The sequence below is a fragment of the Ursus arctos genome, unplaced genomic scaffold, assembly GCF_023065955.2.
Source record: "Ursus arctos isolate Adak ecotype North America unplaced genomic scaffold, UrsArc2.0 scaffold_6, whole genome shotgun sequence".
NCBI lineage: Eukaryota > Metazoa > Chordata > Mammalia > Carnivora > Ursidae > Ursus > Ursus arctos.
This window is the reverse complement of record NW_026623078.1, coordinates 27,807,837-27,832,963: the sequence shown is the minus strand read 5'-3', so window position 1 is coordinate 27,832,963 and position 25,127 is coordinate 27,807,837. Positions and strand designations below refer to the sequence as shown.

General features: G+C 36.0%; 1 long non-coding RNA gene and 1 pseudogene across 1 annotated transcript in view; one reads left to right on the top strand and one right to left on the bottom strand.

Annotated features, from left to right (window-relative positions):
* LOC123000840 (uncharacterized) overlaps positions 1–25,127 on the bottom strand; it is a 143,737-nt gene that overhangs the window by 96,725 nt on the left and 21,885 nt on the right. Inside the window, exon 3 of the long non-coding RNA XR_007188095.2 lies at positions 24,580–24,748. This is a non-coding gene — a long non-coding RNA (uncharacterized LOC123000840). The remainder of the gene's footprint in view (positions 1–24,579; positions 24,749–25,127) is intronic.
* LOC113252660 (60S ribosomal protein L7-like) lies at positions 3,091–3,768 on the top strand (annotated as a pseudogene).

Here is a 25,127-nt window from a genome sequence, read left to right as displayed (position 1 = left end):
TATCAGAAAAAGGCACACAATGGTCTTATTGTTCTTATGAAAGAATGCTCAGCCTTGACCATTATAAAAAGAAATGTAAATCAAAACAAGATAGCTTTTTCATTTATCAAACTGCAAACATTTTTAAGTTTCTAGTTGAGCATGACTGTGGAGAAATGGGCAGTCTCCAACTGTTTGTCAAGGTGTAGGCACATATCCTTCAGACTATGATTCCCTAACTAGCAATTTACCCTACAGATATACTCACAAAATATTCCAAAACACATGTGTAAGAGGTTGTCTTATCTTTGTTAATAGCAAAAAATGTATAAACAACTTCTTAAATAAACTATGATATTCACAAAATGTAGTATTCTGTCACTTTAAAATGAACAAATTGGTATGTGTTGATATAGAAGTATCTGCAGGATGTAAATTTTTAAAAATCAAAGATGACAATTCCAGCCAAAATGGAGTAACTCTACTACAGCTCTCTCTCCCACTGGTGTAACTAAAAACGCTATACAAATTAAAAAGCAACTACAAGGGAACTGTGAAAAAGTAATATTTGGAGCCAAATTGCACAAGGGAACCAAAGCTTAGAGAATGATCTATAATAGGAGTGAGTTTTGCCATCTTATTTCCTCCTTTATCATCCAGCTTTGACCCAAGGTGACCCGAATGCAAAACTGAGCAGTGGATACAGGCAGCAAAAGCTCTGAGAAAAACTATCTTTCTGGGGAGAGGACTGGGAAAAGGGATCATAGTGAGTTGAAGAGTATGGGAGACACCCACTTATTCTTTTTTATTGTTCTGTTGTTTTATGTCATTAAAGTCCCTGGAGGAGAGAAGAAAGAGACTGATGCAGAAAGAAATATTTGAAGAAATTTGTTGAAAGCCATAAATTTAGAGATTCATGAAGCTCAGCAAACCCTAAACAGCACAAACTCAAAGAAAAGCATGCACAGACACATAGCAACCAAATAACTGTACGACAAAGATAAATTTTTAAAATCTTGAAAGGAGCCACAGAAAAATGACATATTACATATAGGAGAACAAAATTTTGACTCCAGAATTCTCATTAAAAGACATGGAAGCCAGAAGACAGTAGGACATCTTTAAAACATTGAAAGAAAATAACTGTTGAGTTCTACATCCAGTAAAAATATCCTTCATGAAGGATGACAAAATAAGGACATTCTCAACTAAGGAAAAAATAAGATAATCTAAGACAATAACAAATTTAAAAGGATAGAAATCTTACAAAGTATGTTCTTGAACCATAATTAACTAGATATTAAACTAGATATCAAAACAGAAATAGGAACGCCTGGATGGCTCAGTCAGTTAAGCATCTGCCTTCAGCTCAGCTCGTGATCCCAGGGTGCTGGGATCAGTCCCTCATTGGGCTCCTTGAGCAGTGGGGAGCCTGCTTCTCCCTCTGCCTGCTGCTCCCCCTGCTTGTTCCCTTTCTCTCTATCTCTCTGACAAATAAATAAATAAAATCTTTAATTAAAAAAACAGAAATATATCTGAAAAATTCCCAATTTGTAAAATGTAGACAACACACTTCTAAATAAACCATGGGTCAAAGAGGAAGTCTCAGGGGAAATTAGAAAATATTTTGACTGAATGAAAATGAAAAGATAAGATACCAAAATTTGCAGCATGCAGCTAAAAGAGTTCTTAAAGGGAAATTTATAACATTAAATCTTATGTTAGGGAAAAAAGATCTTAGGGCACCTGGGTGACCCAGTCAGCTAAGCGTCTGCCTTCGGCTCAGGTCATGATCCTGGGGGTCCTGGGATCAAGTCCTGCATCGGGCTCCCTGCTTCTCCCTCTCCCTCTGCCTGCTGCTCTGCCTGCTTGTGCTCTCTCACTAGCTCTCTCTGTCAAATAAATAAATAAAATCTTAAAAAATAATAATAATAAAAGAAAGAAAGAAAAAGAAAAAAAGGTCTCAATAATGAAAGAAAGTGGAAAAGGAAGAGCAAAGTAAACCCAAACCAAATAGAAACAAGGAAAAGACAAATGTGAGAACAGAAATCAACAAAATTTTAATAAGAAATTTGATGAAACCGAAACATGGTTCTTTGAAAAGATCAATAATATTTGTAAACCTCTAGACAGACTGACCAAGAAAAAAGAGAATACATAAATCACCAGTAGCAGGCATAAGAGATCCTATGGACATTAAAAGGATAATAAGGAAATAGAACAAACAACTCTATGCTCATGAATTCAAGAACTTAAATGGGCCGGTGCCTTGAAAGACAGAAATTAACAAAACTCACTGAAAAAAGAAATAAATAACCTGAATATTCCTATATCTATTAAAGAAATTGAAAACCTTTCCACAAAGAAAACTCCAGGCCCAGATGGTTCCACTGGAGACCTCTATCAAACATTTCTAGGAAAAAATACCAATTTTATGCTATTTCTTCCAGGAAATGAATTGAAAAAATATTTCCCAACTTATTTTATGAGCCAGCATCACACTGATACCAAAACTAGAAATAAGACTCTGTAAGAAACTTCAGACCAATATCCATATGACCACAAATACCTAAATCATCAACAAAATTCTAGCAAATTATATTCAACAACATATAAAAATGTAATACATTATGAGCAAACTGGAGTTTATCCATGGAATATAAAGCTGGTTCAATATTTAAAAATCAATCAATATAATTCACTATTAAGAATTTTTTTTAATTGTAGATAATCCGAATTAATGAAAAAAGGAAGCCTTTGACAGGAGTCAACACCCATGCATGGTAAAAATTCTCTGCAAAGTAGGAATGGAAGAGAACTTCCTCAACCTGATAAAGGACATCTACAAAAAATCTGTAGCTAACATAACACTTACCCAAGTTTCAATCCAAATTATCCAAGACTTAATCATCTAGCCTGTAAAATGAGGATATAAATATTTGCCTCCTGGATTTATTATGAAAGTTAAAGTTATTAGCATAATATGTAGCACATTAAAAATAGTGAAAATAATCCTCTTTTCCAGCTGGAACCATAAGGGTACAGAAGAGAAGAAAAAGAAGGTTCCTACTGCGCCAGAAACCCTTAAGGAAAAGCAAAGGAATTTCACAGAATTGAAGATCAAGTGTTTGAGAAAGAAGTTTGCCCAAAAGATGCTTCAAAGGGCAAGGAGGAAGCTTATCTATGAAATAGCTAAGCATTACCACAAGGAATATAGGCAGATGTAAGGAACTGAGATTCAAAGGGCGAGGATGGCAAGAAAAGTTGGCAACTTCTACATACCTGTGAAACCCAAATTGGCATTTGCCATCAGGATCAGAGGTAGCAGTGGTGTGAGCCCAAAGGTCTGAAAAGTGTTACAGCTCCTTCACCTTTGCCAGTTCTTCAATGGCACCTTTGTTAAACTCAACAAGGGTCCAGTTAACATGCTAAGGATTGTGGAACCATATATAGTATGGGGGGACCCAACTCTGAAGTGGTGAACAAATTGACCTACAAGCATGGTAACAGCAAAATCAACAAGTGAATTGCCCTGACAGGTAACACATTGATTGCTCGACCTCTTGGTAAATATGACATCATCTGCATGGAGGATCTGATTCACCAGATCTATACCGTTGGAAAATGTTTCAAAGAAGCAAACAATTTTCTATGGCCCTTCAAATTATCTTCTCCACGAAGGGGAATGAAGAAAAAGACCACCCATTTTGTAGAAGGTGGAGATGCTGGTAACAGGGAAGACCAGATCAATAGGCTTATTACAAGGATGAACTAAAGTATCTACCACGATTATTTTTGTAATCTACTCAGTTAATAAATGACTACTTTCCTATTGAAAAAAATTGTGAAAATAGTTATTATATATGCAATAATAATAAAATTTATATTCATCACACATCAGTACTGCATTATTGGTTGGAATGTTTCATAGTCCAGAATTCATAATGTCTGCAATATTACCACACACCATACACACACACACACACACACACACACACGCGCACACACACACACTGCACACTTTATAAAAAGCACAAGATGATTTTTTTTTAAGATTTTTTAATTTATTTGACAGAGAGAGAGAGACAGCCAGAGAGAGAGGGAACACAAGCAGGGGGAGTGGGAGAGGAAGAAGCATGCTCCCAGCGGAGGAGCCTGATGTGGGGCTCGATCCCAGAACGCCAGGATCATGCCCTGAGCCAAAGGCAGACGCTTAACAACTGAGCCACCCAGGCGCCCCCACAGATGATTTTTAAACAGTCAAACAAAAAGGAAATAAAACTGGAAAAGGAAAATAATATCCTATGACTGATCATTCTTTATGATAATGAGCACTAGCAGTCATTTCCTAAAATCTACTCCATTGAAAAACAAAATGGAAAACACTGCAATGGATTTGAGATGAAATCTCTGACAAAGTTGTCCCCGTAAGAGAATCCAATGCAAGACATAGTTTCAGACTCACCAAATCAAAGTTTCCTAGTAAAGGTGTTACTTGTGGTTTTTCTTAAATCACAGTTCTCATTCATGAAATTTCCAACCAGTCTTCTGGAATCTGTGTCAGTTATGGATTTCTTTCTTTTAGGGAGTTTATATAGTAAGGTTGTCCAGATTAGTTCACAGCAGAAATTTTTATTGATATAAACTAGGGACCATTTTTCATGCTGGTGGGATTAAACTAAGAGCCAAATCTATGTGAGAATTAAGAGAGGAAAAGGGTACTTGCCCACCCACTCACTTGCTAAGAATAAATCTTCTGATAAACAAAAGTAAACTCTCTGAGGTTCCTACCCCCCTGCATCCAAGACTTAATGGACTCCTCAGTAGTTCTAAAAGTAGTAGTATGGTAGTATGAATGCTTCAGATACTTTATGCTTTATTTCAGAATATGGAATTCATAGCACTCTAAGAGTATTACCTTTATATTGTGTTGTAATTATTTCTGTGCTATATATTTTGGGGTGTTTGTGTGCCTATTATGCTCTATTTAAGTCCTGAGTTTTTCTTCCTCTATGTTTATGGTTTACTGATATACTAGGAATTTAGCTCAGTTTCTACCACCTCCAATAAGCATTTTATAGTTAAAATTAAATACTGAGGTTTTTTTAAAATCTTGGGTGTCTCACGCTATAACAAGGGCTAGTTTAACTAAAGAGTTTTAGTCTTTGGGACTGCAGAAACACATACAGAAATAAATTACTGATGGGTGGTCAGCAGTATAATGAAACTTCATTGAGTAATTCCTTATATATTCTTTAACGGAGTATACTGATCTTGCATCCTCATGGGAAGTTAAACTTAACAGATTCATACTGTTCTGATTGTTATGATGTATAGATTCCTTTATGAGTCTGCTGGCAGATGTTACTATTTTAAACACTCAGAAATCCATTAGATTAAGTACAACCATACAGTTGGACGCAAAATTTAATTTTCAAATGAAAAATGATTTCTAATGTAATTTATAAAACTTCATGATGTTTTTTCTTTGAGGATATGCACTATTAAATGTTCTTTGTAAAGCAGATACAAAATATGTATCCTGCTCTATAAAAGTTGATTTTATATCAATATCAAGGGATTTTGATGACATAAGAATACATGTCTTCACACTAAGGCAGTCCATATGGCCAAATAGCACGGAGCAATTTTTTTGCTATAAATGGAAACATTCACTACTTAAGGATTTCGCAGTCCTGAAAATCCCTGGTTGTAAACCATGGTCTCATAAAGACACTAATGAGCACACCCAAATGTGTAAGATAGGGAAAAATTTGTGCACTGGGGTGAGACAGAGGCAGCTAACGGTGGAATCCTCTTCTATGATATAAGGCAGAGAACAGATAGGATCTTTCTAGATACTACATATTGCTAAAAATAAGGTAATAGACAACTGTCTTCATGCCCTCTCCTCTAGCAACAGAAGTCTGATATTCCTCATTCTCAGCTCATGTGGTTTGGGTGAGACTAACACTAAACAGCTCCAAGGATGAGCATCTCAAGACAGATAAACCAGAGCCAATGAAACTCAATCAATCTTTATACTCTGCTTGGAACTATTGGGGGAAAAACATTTTCTTACACTTGAATTGTTGGCAAAATAGGACAGAAACCTAGAACTACTGACAGCTGTTTTATCACCATGAGGGAAGAGCCTGCTCAAAAAAATGGGGCCAATACAGAGAAGCAGAGCCAAGAGAGAAAGACAACCTTACTGACATCATTTGAGTCCCTGAATCAGACCATGTGAGTGAAGGTCTTGGGTTTTCAGATATGGAGTCAATCTTTTATTTTCTTTTTTTTTATAATAATTTTTTATTATGTTATGTTAGTCACCATACAGTATATCCTTAGTTTTTGAAGTAGTGTTCCATGATTCATTATTTGCTTATAACACCCAGTGCACCATGCAATATGTGCCCTCCTTAATACCCATTACCGGCCTATCCCAGTCCCCCACTCCCTCCCCTCTGAAGCCCTCAGTTTGTTTCCCAGAGTCTGTAGTCTCTCATGGTTCATTCCCCCTTCTGTTTACCCCCCCTTCATTCTTCCCTTCCTTCTCCTACCTATCTTTCTATTTCTTATGTTCCATAAATGAGTGAAACCATATGATAATTGTCTTTCTCTGTTTGACTTATTTCACTTAGCATAATCTCCAGTCCCGTCCGTGTTGCTGCAAATGTTGTGTAATTGTTCTTTCTGATGGCTGAGTAATATTCCATTGTATATATGGACCACATCTTCTTAATCCAGTCATCTGTTGAAGGGCATCTTGGCTCCTTCCACCATTTAGCTATTGTGGACAGTGCTGCTATGAATATTGGGGTGCATATGGCCCTTCTCTTCACTACGTCTGTATCTTTGGGGTAAATACCCAGTAGTGCAATGGCTGGATCAAAGGGTAGCTCAATTTTTAACTTTTTAAGGGACCTCCACACTGTTTTCCAAAGTGGCTGTACCAACTTGCATTCCCACCAACAGTGTAAAAGGGATCCCCTTTCTCCACATCCTCTCCAACATTTGTTGTTTCTTGCCTTATCAATTTTTGCCATTCTAACTGGCGTAAGGTGGTTCTCAATGTGGTTTTGATTTGAATTTCCCTGATGGCTAATGATTTTGAACATTTTTTCATGTGTCTGTTAGTCAATGCTTTGAAACTGGAACTCAATCACAAGGAAAAATTGGGAAGAAACTCAAACACTTGGAAACTAAGAACCATCCTGCTCAAGAATGATTGGGTAAACCAGGGAATTAAGAAGAAGATTAAACAATTTTTGGAGACCAACGAAAATGAAAACGCATCGGTCCAAAACCTATGTGCGACACTGCAAAGGCAGTCCTAAGGGGAAAATACATAGCCATCCAAGCCTCACTCAAAAGAATAGAAAAATCTAAAATGCAGTTTTTATATCTCATCTCAAGAAGCTGGAACTGGAACAGTTCCCACAAGTTATAATGGGCATTAACTCATATATTTTCCAAGTTATGGAGGTCTTACAGAAAAAGATAAGAAGACTACATTTGCTTTCCTTTTAAATAGTTATGATAACTTTTATTAATATTTTGCATTCATCAAATGCCACAAATGTGTCAGGTACTATAGAAAAAATTGAACCTTCCTAACAAGTTAATAATCTCACAAGTGGGATTCATCCCTGGGATGCAAGGCTGGTTCAACATTCACAAATCAATCAGTGTGATAGATCATATCAACAAGAAAAGAGTGAAGGACCTCTCAACTGATGCAGAAAAAGCATTTGACAAAATACAGCATCCTTTTCTGATTAAAACCCTTCAGAGTGTAGGGATAGAGGGTACATTCCTCAATTTCATAAAAACCGTCAATGAAAAGCCTACATGAATATCATTCTCAATGGGGAAAAGCTGAAAGCCTTTCCCTTAAGATCAGGAACACGACAAGGATGCCCACTCTCGCCATTATTTTTTTCTTTTTTTTAAGCTAGTTATCAAATAAAAGAAAGTTCTCTCTAAAGGATTAGTCTAAGATACACTCATGGTTTACACTTAAAAATATTTGAAGAGAGTCAATACTACAGTCACATAGCTCATGTTTCAATATTAAAATATTCTTTTGTTTGCAATGGGGAGAGTCTCTAGCAAGCACCATACTTTTGTGTTAATATTTTATTGTTTATTTCTTAATTTGTGTATATTTCTCATCACAGATACTTCAGAGTATTCAAGGCTTTCCCCCATTCATCGGGATCTCTGGCAGAGAATAAATTTCTTCATTAATAAAGAGAAACGTGCATATTAACAGAAATACCAGGATAGCTTATTTTTAACTTTCATAAGTTATTTATCGAAGTAAAGGTTATAAATAATAATAAGGAACAAATTAAGTGAAAAAACATGAGACTAGTTATCTTTTTATCCTCATCACCTAGCTTAGTACTGGGAACTTAATATTGGTTAAATGAATAAATGTATGGTTGAATAAAGAGATGAATAAATGAATTTTTTAAATTAATGGAAAATCATTACCCAACATCTGACTCTTGTATTTTTCCTATATAACATTATTTTTGTTGATTCAGTTTCTCTACAAGTAAAGTGTAAGGTATACATGGCAACTTGGAATCACTGTATGTTATTAGTACAAATCTGGGAAATCCACTAACACTTTTACAAATAGTCCACTCTTGTGGCTGAAGAAAATACCATGCTTTCAGGAGATTTTGCTAATGACACATTCTCATTGCCAGCAGAGAAACAGTCTTCCCCTTATTTCCCTTTTCTTTTCTTTTGCTCATAAGGCTTTAGGAAAGAAAAGTGAGTGATAAAATCATATGGTCCAAGTTCCACTTGGAACATTTTAGTAAATATGAGCTTCTAATTTATTTTGATCTTTCAGAGGCTTGGCAAATATGTAATATCCATATAGTTACCATAGAAATAGAACTTTCTCAGATCATTCTATAACCATTATCAATCTCCACAATAAATTGATGGTGTAAACCTTACTATCAACTTTTCAAAAATGAATAAACTGAGAACCAAGATGGATGATTGACCTTCACATGGCAAATTACCAGGCCTAGAGCACAAAGCACCTGGCTTCCATATTTTATGAGACCACGCACTAGTGGCTACCATTCCAAACCACAAAGACAAGAAGCAATGCAAAAGTCCCACTAATAGAACAAGCTTTCGGACAATTCTCTTCCTCCTAGCCATGTCTGGACTGATGCCAGTCTAATTTTTTCCTGTGCTACAGTATATGTGACCATATTCTCTCAAACACTGGCATAAAGTCACTTTTAAACTCAGTCACTGGGCGCCTGGGTGGCTCAGTCGTGTAAATGTCTGCCTTCAGCTCAGGTCAAGGGATCGAGCCCGCATTGGGCTCCCTGCTCCGTGGGGATCCTGCTTCTCCCTCTCCCTCTGCCCCCTCCCCCTATTCATGTTCTTGCTTGTTCTGCTCTCTCTCTCAAATAAATAAATAAATTTTAAAAAATAATAAATAAACTCAGTCACTAGTACTAGTGCCATTACTCGTGTAGTGAGATTATGAACTTGTTAGGAAGGTTCTATTTTCTTTATAGTACCTGACACATTTGTGGCATTTGATGAATGCAAAATATTAATAAAAGTTATCATAACTATTTAAAAGGAAAGCAAATGTAGTCTTCTTATCCTTTTCTGTAAGACCTCCATAACTTGGAAAATATACAAGTTAATGCCCATGATAACTTTGCAAAATAGATTGGCACAATTTTCCTCTTTGAAAGAGTAAAGAAACCAAAGTTACTATGCCTGAGTAACAGAATTTAGAACTGAAAGAATTCAAAAAAAAAATAGCAATCTGAGCTTCTTCATTTATATAATGTATCATTTTCATTCCTACTATGTGCCAAGCACTGAACTAGGAGCTGAGAATAAAACAAGAAAGACATGAGAATTGGGACCCAGCAAGGTTACATGACTTGTCTAAGGCGGCTCAGTTACTTCAAAGCAAAATGGTCCACCAAGGTTTCCACCACTGTTTCCAGACCACACTATCTTAAGGTACCAAAGCAAAGTCAGAAAAGTTTTCTCCTCTCTAAGATCTACTCTATCCCACCTAACATGCTGGTGGCCTTACCAGTACCTCCAATCTGATATGCAAAACTGGTCACTCAAAATATGGTTTTAAAGTTTTTCTTCTCAGTTTTCTTCTGCAATGGATAAGGAAGTGTGTCTTTCTCTCCTTGGAGAAAAAGAATGCAGACTCAAGATCAAGATGAACCTATTTGTCAGCCTAAGGGGACCTCCTCGATACTTGATTTCTTTGTTTTTCTCCCATCTGTACAACAGAAATAATAAAACGTACATTACAAGGGTGTTCTAAGGTTAGAAAATAATACATTTTTAAAAAGCTTCATACTTAGGATGTGTCTCATAAATGGTAACTACCGTTCTTATTATTTAAATGTCACACTCCAGTGTTAGCAGGGAGTAGTTCTGTTGTTGGAATGCTAAATTTCTTCCCATTATTCCATTGGTCTGAGACAAGGTCCAACCAGTCTTTAAATTAATCTTTCTAATAAACTGTGCTCCCAAGCTCTATGGAAATTCCTCTAGCTAGTTTAACTGGCTCATCCTCTATTGCCTGGCCACAGCTCTACACATTATCCAAATATGTAACTCTTCAGTGAAAACACCACTGTACCCGTAATCACTTCCATTCTCCATCCCCATATTCTGGCCTTCCCCCTTAACCTCTCCAGTTTCATCCTCAAGAAGATACAACAGGAGGTAACCAAGCATTTTGTAGGCATGGCGCATGGTGGAAAGAACATGGGCTTCAGGTTACAATGGCAGCTCCTCCACTGCAGAATTTCAAACAAGATAAGTGAACTCGGACAGATATCTTGGTCTCTTGAGTCTCAGTTTTCCTCCTTTATAAAATGGAGATGATAATATATAGTTTTCAATGTTGTCAGAATTGATGAGACTATACATGCAAAGTACCTAGCACAAAGGAAAATCTCAGGCAAATAGAAACTGTCATTATTTTGATGTGTTTCTGTCCCTTCTAAGGTTAAACTGTTGGATCTCACAACTTGATCAGTTCAAGCTATTTTATAAAGTAAACCAACAATAGGATCTTATTTTTTGAGCACAGACAACATCAATACTTTCCTTCACCCTATGTTTAAATGCACCCTAATCAGATTAATTTTAGAAAAAAAAATAAGCATTGGGTAAAGGTATATAGACACCTCACTTTCAGAAGGACAGGCCAGGTTTCAATATGGAAAATGCAAAGTGATTTTTTCCTTCTATTATCCTTTCAATTGAGACCATGAGTACTCTTATCTATTCCAGATATGACATTAATTTTATTAGCCACAGCTACTCTGGTCTACCTCTTTAAACTGATTCAAATGCGATGAATATTTTCCGGAAAAACTGTTGTGAATCACCTGGGTCTGCACTTTCTAAAAAGCAGAAAAATAAAATAAATTCATAATTGTAATTTCTATTTTTCAGTTCTGAGACAGTAAAATTCATAGTCTTGTACTAGAACTATAAGCTCTAGCTTTATAATATTAAAAAGTAATTATGAACATACTTAAATTTCACAAAAGCAAGCTTAATTAGGATGTAGAGGTCTTGAGTGGGACAGAATTTCAGGGTTGATCCCAGCTTCAGAAGGCATCTGACTTCCCTCTTTCCTTAAAAAAAAAAAAAAAGTCCAGAAGGACTTTTGATCAATACACATAAAAGATTCTTTCTGTTGCCTGTCCAAAAGACAAATTCTTCCTTGGGGAAAATTCTTCACTCCTTTAAGTAAATTCTCTGTACCAGCAAATAAACTAACGAAAGCACTACCCCCCCTTTTTCAGGTAGTCAATTTCAAAACCTGGACAAATAGGAGGAGTGAGGCACATCAATACATAACAACTGTCTCATGGAAAAAGTAAACAGAGGAAAATGTCAGGTTGCCCTACTTTCTAAATAGAATTATTAACAGAAAGTATGTTTTCTTGCCTGACTGAAGGCCACATCAGACTAAAAGGGTTGAAGTAAGCCTGCTTGGATAGTTTTCAATGAATTTCTGTTGAGAGTTTTTTGATAAAACATGGTGCTGGGGTTAAATTTTAGGATCTGGAAAGGTTATTCTGGAGATCATCCACCCTGGGTAATGTAGTATCAAGAGACCCGATAAGGTTAATCCAAATTATCCGGGAGATTACCCCTGAGACAGCAAAGGGTTCCATAAACATCACCATTACTATCCCAAGCAGAGAAATGATATGCTTCACTTTTGTTAGCATTTTCAAGGAGACTAAACCTGAACATATCAGTGAAATGAACACTTGAGTTTATAGGCAAAGCTGTCACTGGATCTCTGAGTTATGAGGTCAGACTTCCAGTAGCTGCCAAGTTATAGGTCAAGCCCTTCTAGGTCAACTTTCACCTCTTTCACAAAACCCATGATGAAATTTCAAAGGCTTTCATGGGAAGTTTTATTAACTTAGGTTAGTTTGAAAGAAAAAGGCAGAGCAAAATGTGAAATCCCATTATCTTTGTCCATTGTTTTCTGCCCTTTCTGCTGCAATGCTTGTAGGATCACACATGGATAATCAATTATTGTGGGCACACAGTGGGAAGGCAGGGTGAAAAGGCTAAAAGGATTCTTAAAACATTTAGGACATTTGGCACACAATAGTCAAGAACTAAAAAACATAACTTCTTTTTCCCTTTACGTTTTTAATATTTTTAACCTCTAAGCTATTTAAAACGAAGTTGAAATGGTTTAAATTTTTCCAGAATTATCATTCATGTTATAAAAGTATGGGGGTGGGGATACAAATTTACAGATCATAAGCTAAAACCTGTTATTACCTGGCACATAGTAGGTGCTCAATAAATGTTTGTTGGCAAATTTTAAGTTCTGCATTAAAAACAAAGCCAAAGTGTTAGTATGTGCTAGGACTGACATGTGCAAATGTTATTTCCATACCCAAGTGATTATTTATCCATGCAAATAACTGTTTGGAAAATGAAAAGTTTAAAATATATCCAGATATGTAAACATAAAATGACATTTTTATGTGGAGGAAAAAGAAAGCATCACTATATTGGTGTCATTTAGTGATTTTTGTTTACCTTTCAGTCAAGTTCCCTCATTTTAGCACTAATTTGGGGATTTGGTTCTATGAAGTCCAAAACTGTGGTTGTTCTCTATGGTTCATCCTAAACAATGACCAAACCAAGCCATTTGTGTGTTTCCAGCTCCACTGCCATCACTTACAACATGCTTCTAGCATCTCCTGTTGGAACCACTGCCATAGTCTCCTAAATGATCTCTCTAAATTCTCAATGGCCCCTCTAAAATCAGGTCCATTTATATTGAGCACTTGTTTTGTTTAAATTCAATTAACCAACATATAGTACATCATTAGCGAGTTTTTTTTTTTAATATACATGTCTGCCTGCATCACTTTCCCTTGCGTATGACATGTCAATAGTTCCTTATTCACAACCTGTCACGGAGACCACGTGAAAAGCCACAGATTGAAATTTGGCCCTACCTCCAAATGAGGATATATACAGTCACAAAGATACAGTGCCAGGATTGAGAGAAGATACTCATCATACAACTTTAAATTGGTGCCCTATTACCAAATCATACCACCGCAGTATACTTTAAACTGATCTTTTGTAAATACTGTAAATTTCTTGTGAATAACAGGCTTATACTGAATTGCATTTTTATATATTTTGAGAGTATTAAAATTAAAGCCCTAATTATTAGCCTTTTCTTTTCTTTTTTTTTTTTTTAGCATTTCTTCATATCTTTCCATCTACCAGAATCCATGGCCTAAGCTTCCCTCAACATCTGAGGGGTCCTTTCCCAGAGAACTTGGAATAACATGGGTACTCACAGGCCCTAATTGCTCTGAGCTCCTACCTAACTAATTCTATAGCCTCATTATTCCACTACACTCCTTGCCTCTGAACTCTGGCAACTCTTACCTTCTTCGGACTCTTCAGACAATCCATGCTTCTTCCTGCCACAACTTTTGCATACAGATGCTCCTGTCTGCAATAATGTCCTTAACTCCCAGACTCTTCTGCAGTGTTATTCTCTGCTCAAGTCTCACTGCTCCAGGAAGCCTTCTTTGGCCTCTCCTAATATACAGTATATTCTCCAATACCATGTTTTTAATGCCAGTTTTAATTATTCTTTTATTTACATGATTCTTAGATTAATATTTGTCTGTCCATCAGATGTAAGTTATAAGAGAAGAAATATCTTTTCATCAGGAGCAGGAGGGGGCGGCAATGTGTGTGTGCACACATACTTTCTCTTCACCCGGCACAGCTGGCTGACATTTACTAGAAGCTTTAAAGATATTTGTTCAATGAATGAATTTTTTTTATCATTCCATGCTGCCTCAAAAAAAAAATCTGAACAGATGTTAATTATAATCTATGTTTTAAAGAGCAATTATATCCAAAGCCTAATCTGTACTGGCCCAATTTATCTAAAACAAACAACTTTTCAAAAAATAGGTATTATACCAAAATATTATGATACCCATTAAAAAAAAATCTCTTTTGCTAGTGACTTTGAGTCTAAAATATAAAACTCCAGGTACACTAATCAGCTAGAAGAAAAAAGCACCAGAGATTTAAGAGACTGTGTTGAGTTTTATGCCACAAACAAAATGGACTGAGCCAAAACATTCAGTTGACTAAGTTCTCCATGCCTGTTTAAGCATCTGAGTACGTGGAGGAAGGGAGAGACATCCATCACTGCTTCTCAGCCTTCTAGACATCCTCCAATGAATCACATCAGTGATGTGCTTTGCTTGTTCATCTTGCTTGTTCATACAGATAGAGGCTAAAGAGAAAAAGTCTCTCCCACACCACAATCAACCAGATTGTAACAGTAAAATGGTTAAGTAAAAAAATTATCATATAAATTATATAATATGTATGTCATTATAATATATATGTAACATATATCCTACAAAAATTTAACTTTCTAAATATAAAGGAAAAGAACATTGAAATAATTGGAAATAAAAATGATTTGATTGTGGTCACAGGAAAACCTCCTATGCTAATGGAAAGGTCATTAAAGATCAGTAGTTGAAGAACTAACATGTGTACAGTGCTTACTAAGGGCTAGACCCCGCTACTTTTACATATTTTAGCTGACTGAATTCTACAACAGTTTTACAAAATAACTGTTTAATAAATAACTATTTATTAAATATTTCAAATATTTCAAACCCATTTTATAGATGAAGAAACTGATGTACAGAGAGGTTAAGTAACTTGCCCAAGGTCACACAAACTAGTGAGCAGAAGAACTAGGATTGAAATCCAGGCTGTCTGGCTCTAGATTCTACCCTCTTAAAAACATTATACTGGCTCTCAATAGTTGTTAGCCTTTTACTCCACAATCCTAAATTCACAGATCACTCTAAAACATCCAGAATTTTAGTTTTTTCCACAGACACTAACCAATAACTTTTTCAAGCTGCATATGTTCATTTTTCTCAGCATTAGAACTAATATTTAAGATCTGGAAGAAAGACATCAAGGAAGAGAAGAAAGTTAAAATAGAGAAAGCTACAGAATCAACTCCCCCAGTTTGGTATCATAATCATAATCATTGCTAACATTTTTTGAACATTGTGTTAAGTGCTTTATCAAATTGTTTCATTTAAATGACACACAACACACATAGAGCAATGGAACAGAATAGCAAGGCTAGAAATAAACCCACACTCATATGGTTAATTAATTTATAACAAATAAGCTAAAACTATACAATAAAGAAAGGAGTCTTCAATAAATGATGTTGGGAAAACTGGACAGCCACATGCAAAAGAATGAAACCAAACTACTATCTTACCCCATAAATAAAAACTAACTCAAAATGAATCAAAGATTTAATGTTAAAAATAAAAACATAAAACTCCTAGAAGAAAATATAGGCAGTGAGCTCCTTGATATCGATCTTGGCAATGATTTTTTAGATTTGAAATCAAAAGCAAAGGCAATAAAAGCAAAAATTAACTAAAAAGTTTCTGCACATTAAAGGAAACCACCAACAAAATGAAAAGGCAACGACCAAATAGGAGAAAATATTTGCAAATCATATATTTGATATGGGGTTAATATCCAAAATATATAAAGAACTCACACAAATCAATAGCAAAAACTCAATCTGATTCAAAAATGAACAGAAGATATGAATAGATGCTTTTCCAGAGAAGACGTATTGATAGCTAACAGGTACATAAAAAGGTGCTTAACATCACTAATCATCAGACGAATGCAAACCAAAACGACAATGAGATATTACCTCACATGATTAGAATGGCTATCAAAAAAGATAAGAAATAACAACCGTTGGTAAGGATGTGATGTGGAGAAAAGGGAACCCTCGTGTACTGTTGATGGGAATGTAAATTAGAGGATCCACTATAGAAAAGAGTATGGAGTTTCCTCAAAAAATTAAAAATAGAAATACCATATGATTCAACAATTCTACTTCTGGGTATTTAACTGAAGAAAATGAAAACATTAATTTGAAAAGATCTATGCACCCCCATGTTCACTGAAGCACTATTTGCCATAGCCAAGATATGGAAACAACTCAAGGGTTAGATGAATGGATAAAGAAGTGTGTATATATAGATACACACATACACAATGGCATATTACTCAGCCATAAAAAAGAATGTTAAACCTTGCCATTTGCAACAAGTTGGATAGAACTTGAGGACATTATGCTCAGTGAAATAAATCAGACAAGAAAAAGACAAATCTCACTTGATTTCATTTATATGTGGAACCTAAATAAAACAAAACAAAACAAAAAAATCGAGCTCATGGATACAGAGAATAGATTGGTAGTTGTAAGACCTGGGGGCGGTGGGGTAAGTGAAATGGTTGAAGAGGGTTAAAAAGTACAAACTTCCAGTTATTAAATAAATAAGTCATGGGAATACAACGTACAACATGGTATAGCTAACAATACCATACTGTACATTTGAAAGTTGCTTAGGCTGTAAATCTTAAAAGTTCTCATCACAAGAAAAAAATTGTAATTATGTGTGGTAACGGATGTTAACTAGACTTATGATGGTAATCATTTCACTATATATACAAATATCGAACCATAATGTTGCAGACCTGAAATTAATTTACATGTCAATTATATCTAAATTTAATTAATTCACCAATTAATTAAATTAGTAACCCATGAGGTAACACTGGCCCTATGAGGTAGGCCTATGAGGTAACACTACTTAGTTTCATTTTATAGTTGAAGAAAACTGGGAATCAAGGTATTTGAGCAACTTTCACAAAGCCACACAGCTGAGTTCAGAGCCCACAACAAAAGTACTGTTAAGTGATCTTCTGAAGTTCTAGATTCTACAAAGCCCCCAGAACTCAGGTAAGATATTTATGTACAAACAGGATACAATGGGTAAAAACAAAGCAGATTTGAGTTGTAGGGATGAGTGACACAGATTTACTAATTTCCAAGACAACGCCTAATGTAGAAGGAGGAAAAGGAGGAAATCTAATCATTAGTTCATGTAGAAAACATTGCAGATTAAGTTTAGAGAAGGTTTTGAGGGCTTTTAAAGAAGTTAGAGATATGACAGTAAAAAATGAAATAACAAATATTTGTATAAAAAAGGATTTGTCAATATAAACAATAATAATAGCAACAATTATGATAATGTTTACTAAGTCTCAGACATTATTCTAAGGTCTTTATTTATCAACTCATTTAATCCTCAAAATCACTCTGAAAGATAAATACCATTACTATTTACATTTTACAGATGAGGAAACTAAGGAACATAGAGTTTAGTGCACTTAATCAATCATACAAAAGGCAACTCAGGCAGTTTAAGACAGAACCCATGCTAAATTTACTTCTAAGATATTCATAGTGGGAATTTGTCTGCATAGTGCTGCATTTGTCTATTGTATTAGATGTATGTGTGACTTCATATGCCAAATCCAGGTCACATGCAATCATTTTCATTGTGCTTTTTTAAATAGTATTTTAAGTCTGTATATTTCTTTTTTAAAAACAGGATTAGGGGTGCCTGGGTGGCTCAGTCATTAAGCATCTGCCTTCAGCTCAGGTCATGATCCCAGGATCCTGGGATCGAGCCCCATATCGGGCTCCCCACTCAGCAGGAAGCCTGCTTCTCCCTTTCCCACTCGCCCTGCTTGTGTTCCCTTTCTCACTGTCTCTCTATCAAACAAATAAAATCTTAAAAAAAAAATAAAGACAGGATTATGCTAATTTTCTGTTAAAGTACACTTTAATATGAAATTTAAAAGAAACTAGTAAAGAATAAATAGCAAACCATGGGCATGCATCCTAATTTTAGTGATTGTTAAAATCCTTGTTAACTATTTTGATCTATAATTTCTTCAGTCTCCATTCTTCCTTCCCTCCTTTCTTCCTTCTTCAGTCCAAAATTCATTAGACAGACTTCATTAGGACAGTAATGGTGGCCTGCAGGACAATGACATCAAAGCTGTGGAGAAAAGGCAGCCTAAGCAGTTCAGTAATGGCACCTCTTATAGATGGTGTTGGAACCACATGGTGAAGGAAGCCTGGTTACAGCTGGTAATGACAGCCCATGTGAAGATGGTGTTGGAACAGGGCAGCAAGCATAGTCTGACAAGATCAATAGTTGGCTATATAAAAAGGCTTGAGCAAATGAGTATATATATTAGGATAATGAAAACCAAGAACCCCATGGTATCGGAGTTACTAATATGAACTTATAGCCTCAGAATGTATAAATATAGATGCAAATGGATGTGTGTACTTGTGTGTATTTCTTAGCTCTGGCCTGGGAACAACAACACCCCAATTGCAATGAGCACTCTAAATTCCACTTTACACTAAAAGGAACTAGGACTTCTTGGGGGAATGGCTGAATCCAGGGCTAGGCAAGGGAAGTACAAGATGAGCCTAAAATATTTTTTGGCCCCCAGAAGTAAGGAAATGCTAAAAGAATGGTGAAGACATGTCAAAAGGACACAGAAGCCAGTTTAAAGGAGCAACTTAAGGTCAAGTCTGGGTCAATTTGAAAGTCAAAATAATAATGACAATAACAGATTGTAAGCTATTGAATAAAATAGGAATCAATGAGTCTACACTGATATAAGTAAGGAAGTGAATAAATAAACGGAGAGGAAAGAAAGCTCTGTTTATAATAGAACAATAGCTAATAAATGTGGAAGAAATGACAGAATTAGAAAAAACACCACTTAGAAACCATCATACTGATAATTAATTCAAGCATGATAAATCAACGGATGCTAAAACTTGTGGGTGAAAGTGAGGTGAGTAATATGTATTTATATAGTTTCAAAGTATTTCCACCAAAAACACTTAATTACAAAGAAAAAAAAAGCAACCTTACAGTGGAGACTCCTCTGGCAATCAAATGGTCAGAATTTACACCACCAATGAGGGCGTAAATCAACATCATGTGCCATCCAATTGGAATGGAGCATCACTTCTGTAACATTTTTGCCAAAAACTGCATAACCTGATCATAAGGAAACATTTCGAAAACTGAAATGGGGGGACATTCTACAAAGTGACTGATCTGTGACCTTAAATTTGAAAAGGATATGAAACTCAACGGAAGACTGAGGGACCGTTCCAGATTGAAAGAACCTGGGGAGACATGACAATTGGTTGCAGGGTGTGATCCCGGAGCCTTAAACTACAGAGGATATCACTGGGGCAATGGTAAAACTTCAATGGAGGCTCTAAGTGAAGAATATACAGATTTTTGTGCTGTTCCTGCAATTTTTCTGTAAGTTTGATATTATTGCCAAATAAATTGCTTCTTAAAATCTCAAATAGATAATAATGTTGAATATGACACAGCTTAAGACTAAATAGTAATTTGTACATTAACCAGAAAGTTCATAGAAATCTGATTAAGTACTTAAATAGGCAGAAATAATGTATTTTTAATTATATCCTTATTAAAAACTAAGAAATCCCCCATCCTTCTTTTATGCAGTTGGAAACTGAGGCCCAGAAAATAAAGAAAAATTGAATGCTCTGATTTCATCAGATTCACAGAATATTATCCATAGGTAATGTTTTCTTTTAAAAATTTGAGGTTATTCTCTCATGCTTTAAAATTATTAAAGCAAAAGCCCATACTCACAGTGCAAATAATGCCTCAAGTAATTTCCATATAGAATGATACACATTTTTCATCTACTGACCTATCCTAAACTCTGTGAATTTAGATTCAAAATTTTTTACTCACATAAAAGGCATTTATTCTTTCATTAGAAATGACTACTTTAACACTTGTTCCTCAAATTTCCTAGGGACTAAAAGAGTGTATAGATCAACTTCTAAATAGATTTGAGAAACAAATGAATTCCACAGATACTGTAGTAAACGTTTCACCTTAACCTTCGTTCCAGTCCAAAGAATTACTGTTAATCAAACATACTAATCTCTTATCCCCTTGCCAGTATTTGATTCAAGGATGCATAGGCTTCTCATGGGGCTTGGGATTACAGAAGTGAATCTTTTCTCCGGATGATGCTGGCCTGCTAACAGTTATAATATGACCATTAGAAGGAGCCTAAGGATGGAGCAGAAGCTATGAATGACAAAGTAGAGATACAGAAGAATCTGTGTCCAATAACAGTGTTTATCCACTGAATTAACCAACCCTGCAAATTGTTTTACTTCAGGATTTTCTATTATAGAAAATAACAAATATTTTTATCTTCAATTTAATTTGAGATAGGTTTTCTGTTATTGTCAAACATATTTCAATACATAAACATCAATGAAAAAAGCATAAGATCAGAGAAAATCTCCTACAAAGGGGATAAATCTTAAAATACGTATTAAAATAAAAGAAAATATCAGCCATAGGCCTCAAATTACTTAAGAGTTTCCATATCTCAACCAGTTTCTGGAATGGTACAGTATTGCATAGGTGGATTTTGTAAGCAAGAGTACAGAGGTCCATAGAAGACTAAGGAGGGGCATGAAGAGAGCTAAACCACCCAACCGAATTCAAAAGCCTTTTTGTTGTGGGGAAATCTCCAAGTTTCTTATTTATATAAAACATCAACAACATATTCTGCCTCAAGGTTTGCTCACAAGTTATGGTAACTCAATGCTTAGCATCCCAAAACATGGTTTAGCCAAGCCCAGGAGATTGCAGAGGTGAGTACAGCAAATAGCCCCATCAAGGTCACTGTGGAGAGCAGTTAACATAAGCTGCTTGTTAAAAATGTGTTCGAAGACCAAACCCAGGGGCCACATTCAAAGCACCCACCCCAATAGCCATGTTTGACCTTTAGGATGGCATACACAAAATGCTGAGTTGGAGAATTGTCAGATGGAATGGAGAGATGAGATGATAGCTGAGAGATAATGTTAAGTGGGGTCCTACTCAACCAAAGCTATCAGGTTTCTCTGAAATGGCATGTGACTTCCCTGGGATATCAGTTTACTTAGGTACTTGCCATGAGTCTGGAAGGAGATTCCATGTAGGGGGATTGCCATCTGCTGGTGACTCTCTTCTTAGGGACAGATACCCTTGAAATTTAGGGACTGTGCCTTACTTAACCCAGGATATACACGACCATTCAGCAAGTAGTAGTTTCTTTTTCATTGTTAAAATTAGACTGTCTTGTTAATTAGACAGATATAAAATTCTGAGGAAGTTGAGCAGGATATCTCAAAATACAAAAGAGAAAAAATAATAGATGACAAATGCATTTTTGTCTTTGCTAACTAACAGTTTTTGTCCAAGTGGTACACTAAAATCCTGCAGATAAAATTGTCTTCATGTTTAAGTAAGTATTATCCAATTTTTATAAAACGGATGGTGACTCCTATGTTTGGAAAAGTAGAGACATAGTACATTGATTTATCTGACCATATATTTAAAGACCAAGTCTTAAAATCTTCTAAGAGTCCTAATCTCCCAGGGAATATATTTTCCATGTGGCATATAAAAAGAAAAGAGAAACATTAGCTTCCAAGCACAAAGGTGCAGATTCAGCCTTCAAAACAGAGGTTAAAATTCCCATTTTTTAGTGAAATTCCTTGGAAGCATACTGCTTTGTATTGTAAATACAGTTGTACAGGCAAAACTCAGTCCTTCAGGATATAGAATATGGGTTTGAGACTATGAAATTTCCCTCACTATCTGTCCAATATATCCCCAAGTCACATAAGTGTAAGAAATATGGAATTAGGTCATACTATTTCACCCACATTTTATTCTTCAGAACAACACTCTTCTCTTTAACAACATTGCAGGGCCTCTATATCAGGAAACAGCCCCTCAGAACAGACAAGTTTATGCCATTTCTTTAATGTTCAGTAACAGTATAAAAATCAAAATAAAAGCAGAAACAAATCCTGTCACAGGCTACAACAGGGATAAATCTCGAGGATGTTGCGGTAAGGGAAATAAGCCAGTCACAAAAAGACAAATACTGCATGATCCCACTTACATGAGATATCTAAATTGGTCAAATTCATAAGAACAGAAAGTAGAAAGGTAGTTGCCAAGGGCTTGCAAGGAAGGGGTGGTTAGTGTTCAACGGATATAGAGTTTCAGTTTGGCAAGATGAACAGGTTCTGGAGAGCTGCTTCACAACAACGTGAATATAATTAACCTGGCTGAATTGTACACTTAAAATGGTTAAGACAGTAAATTTTATGTTCTGTTTCATTTTATCACAATTGAAAAAGATAAGCAAACATGATCTATAAGCGAAGGTTAAAGTCACAGTATTTAGTCTAGCAAGATGGAGTATACGCAGTTGCTTAATCACATGGATTTGAAAATGTCTTCTAAAGAGCAAACCCTTGACCTGTTTTCTCTACCTCTGCAAAGGACATAATGATGACACACACTAAAACCAGAGAACAGCTGCAGGACGGAGTAGAAAGAACCACCAAACTTTGAGTAAGAAATTCCACCCTACTTCTAATTCTGTGACCTCGGACAAATGAAGTATCAGAGAAGGAACATCACAACTTTGAGGTAACGTGGACTTTGGGAAAAGAAGTGACTGGTTTTGACTTTCAGTTTGGTTTTGTTTCTGTTCACTGAATATATGATTTGGGGCCAATTATTTAAAGTCCCAGAGCATCAGTTTCCTCATCTATAATTTGGGGGTACAGGTACCTGACAGGGTTGTTATGAGGCTGTGAAGTCGAGCTAACAATGACAAGGCACTTAGCATGCCTGGCTCATCGTAGGTATTCAGTCAGTGCTCATTCCCTGACTGTCCTGTGGTCTGTTTTCTCTTCTATAAAATGGAGGGCGATGGTAAGTGCCTAACAAAATAACATCATAAAATACCCGATATGTGCTCTTTCTTTGCCTTCTCTGAACTTCAACTTTGCCATCTATAAAATATTGCACTAAAACAACATAAAAGGGTTGTGAGAATAAAGAGAGATAATAAATATAAAATTGTTCTGTACTGAACATGGCACTTAGTACTGAACAAATTTGTTATCATTGTTATTCTTATTCAGGAATATATTCAACAGTCATCTCTTGAAAAATATTATCTATAATCATGCCTGGTACTAGATCAGCTGGTCTTTTCAGCATTCTTTAAGTCTTCTCTAAAGGAACCAATATTCTTGTCAGACCATTAACATCAAACCACTGAACTTTTGTCTCAGCAGTGATACCAAGATTTCAAGCCCCGACTAGGAAGGTGATTTTCCGTAAGAGTGAAGGATCATGAACATTTAAACAAGAGATACTAGTTAAAAACCTCAAGACATTTCATTCACTATCAACATTAGTTGATTATTGTTTTCGTCACCCTCACATTAGCTGCTTCTAATTAGTTCAATGTTGAAATAGAGAAACAAAAAGAGAGAATGTGCATTCTTCATGGCCTGGAGACCCTAAGAGAACACTGCTTCTCTCTCAATTTATAGGAGCTACTGAAATCCAAGGGTAACAATAATTCAGTTAGGTGTTTTTGTTGCCTCCAAACCATTATTGAGACCAGTATAAGCAGGACTTGACTAATTGTGAAGTTTGCTGTTTGTTTCTCTTGATCCATTCCTCCGTTTTCAGTTCTTTACTCGATACCTTGTACCTTTGAGTCCCTTTGCCAGGGCTCAGGATCAATGACCTGCCTCCAGGGCAGCCTTCTATTTTATATCCCACTTCCAAAAGATTTCTCTGTCCTCTGTCCCATCTCTTCAGCTCCCTGCTTTGTGCACTATAATCTGACAAATTCACAATAATATGATACCATGTGTTTATAGGGTTTCCTACTTCAAAGTTTCTCATTTAAATTCTTACAAATCCCTGAGGTGCCTGCGTGGCCTAGTTGGTTAAGCACCCGCCTGTTGGTTTTGGCTCAGGTCATGATCTCAGGGTCCTGGGATCAAGCCCCGCTTTGGGCTCTGTGCTCCACGTGGAGTCTGCTTGTCCCTCTCCCTCTGCTACTCCCATCACTCACACACTCTCTCTCTCACTCTCTTTGTCTCTGTATCTCTCTCAAGTAAATAAGTGAATAAAAATCTATTTAAAAAATAAATACCTGCTTGGGGCGCCTGGGTGGCTCAGTCGTTAAGTGTCTGCTTTCGGCTCAGGGCGTGATTCCAGCATTCTGGGATCGAGCCCCACATCAGGCTCCTCTGCTGGAAGCCTGCTTCTTCCTCTCCCACTCCCCCTGCTTGTGTTCCCTCTCTCGCTGGCTGTCTCTCTCTCTGTAAAAATAGATAAATAAAATCTTTTAAAAAAATAAATAAAAATAAAAAATAAATACCTACAAATCCTTGTTGAGAACTATGTCCTAACCCCAAAAAGCTGTAGTAAGTCATTTATTCACCAAACATTTACTGAGCACTTGCTATTTTCCCTGTAGTAAACTTTGTACTAGCATTATGTACATAAGTGAAATACATATGTGATTCAAGAAGGCCACTGGCTAGTAGAGGAAACAAATACATGTGCAAATAATTGCAATAAAACTAAATGAGTGGCAATAGAGGTATATACAAGATGCTATAACAGCAGGTATTTGGGGGATAAAGTTGAATAACCTATTCCAGGTCACACAGCTCTGAGTGGTAGAATTAGGATTTG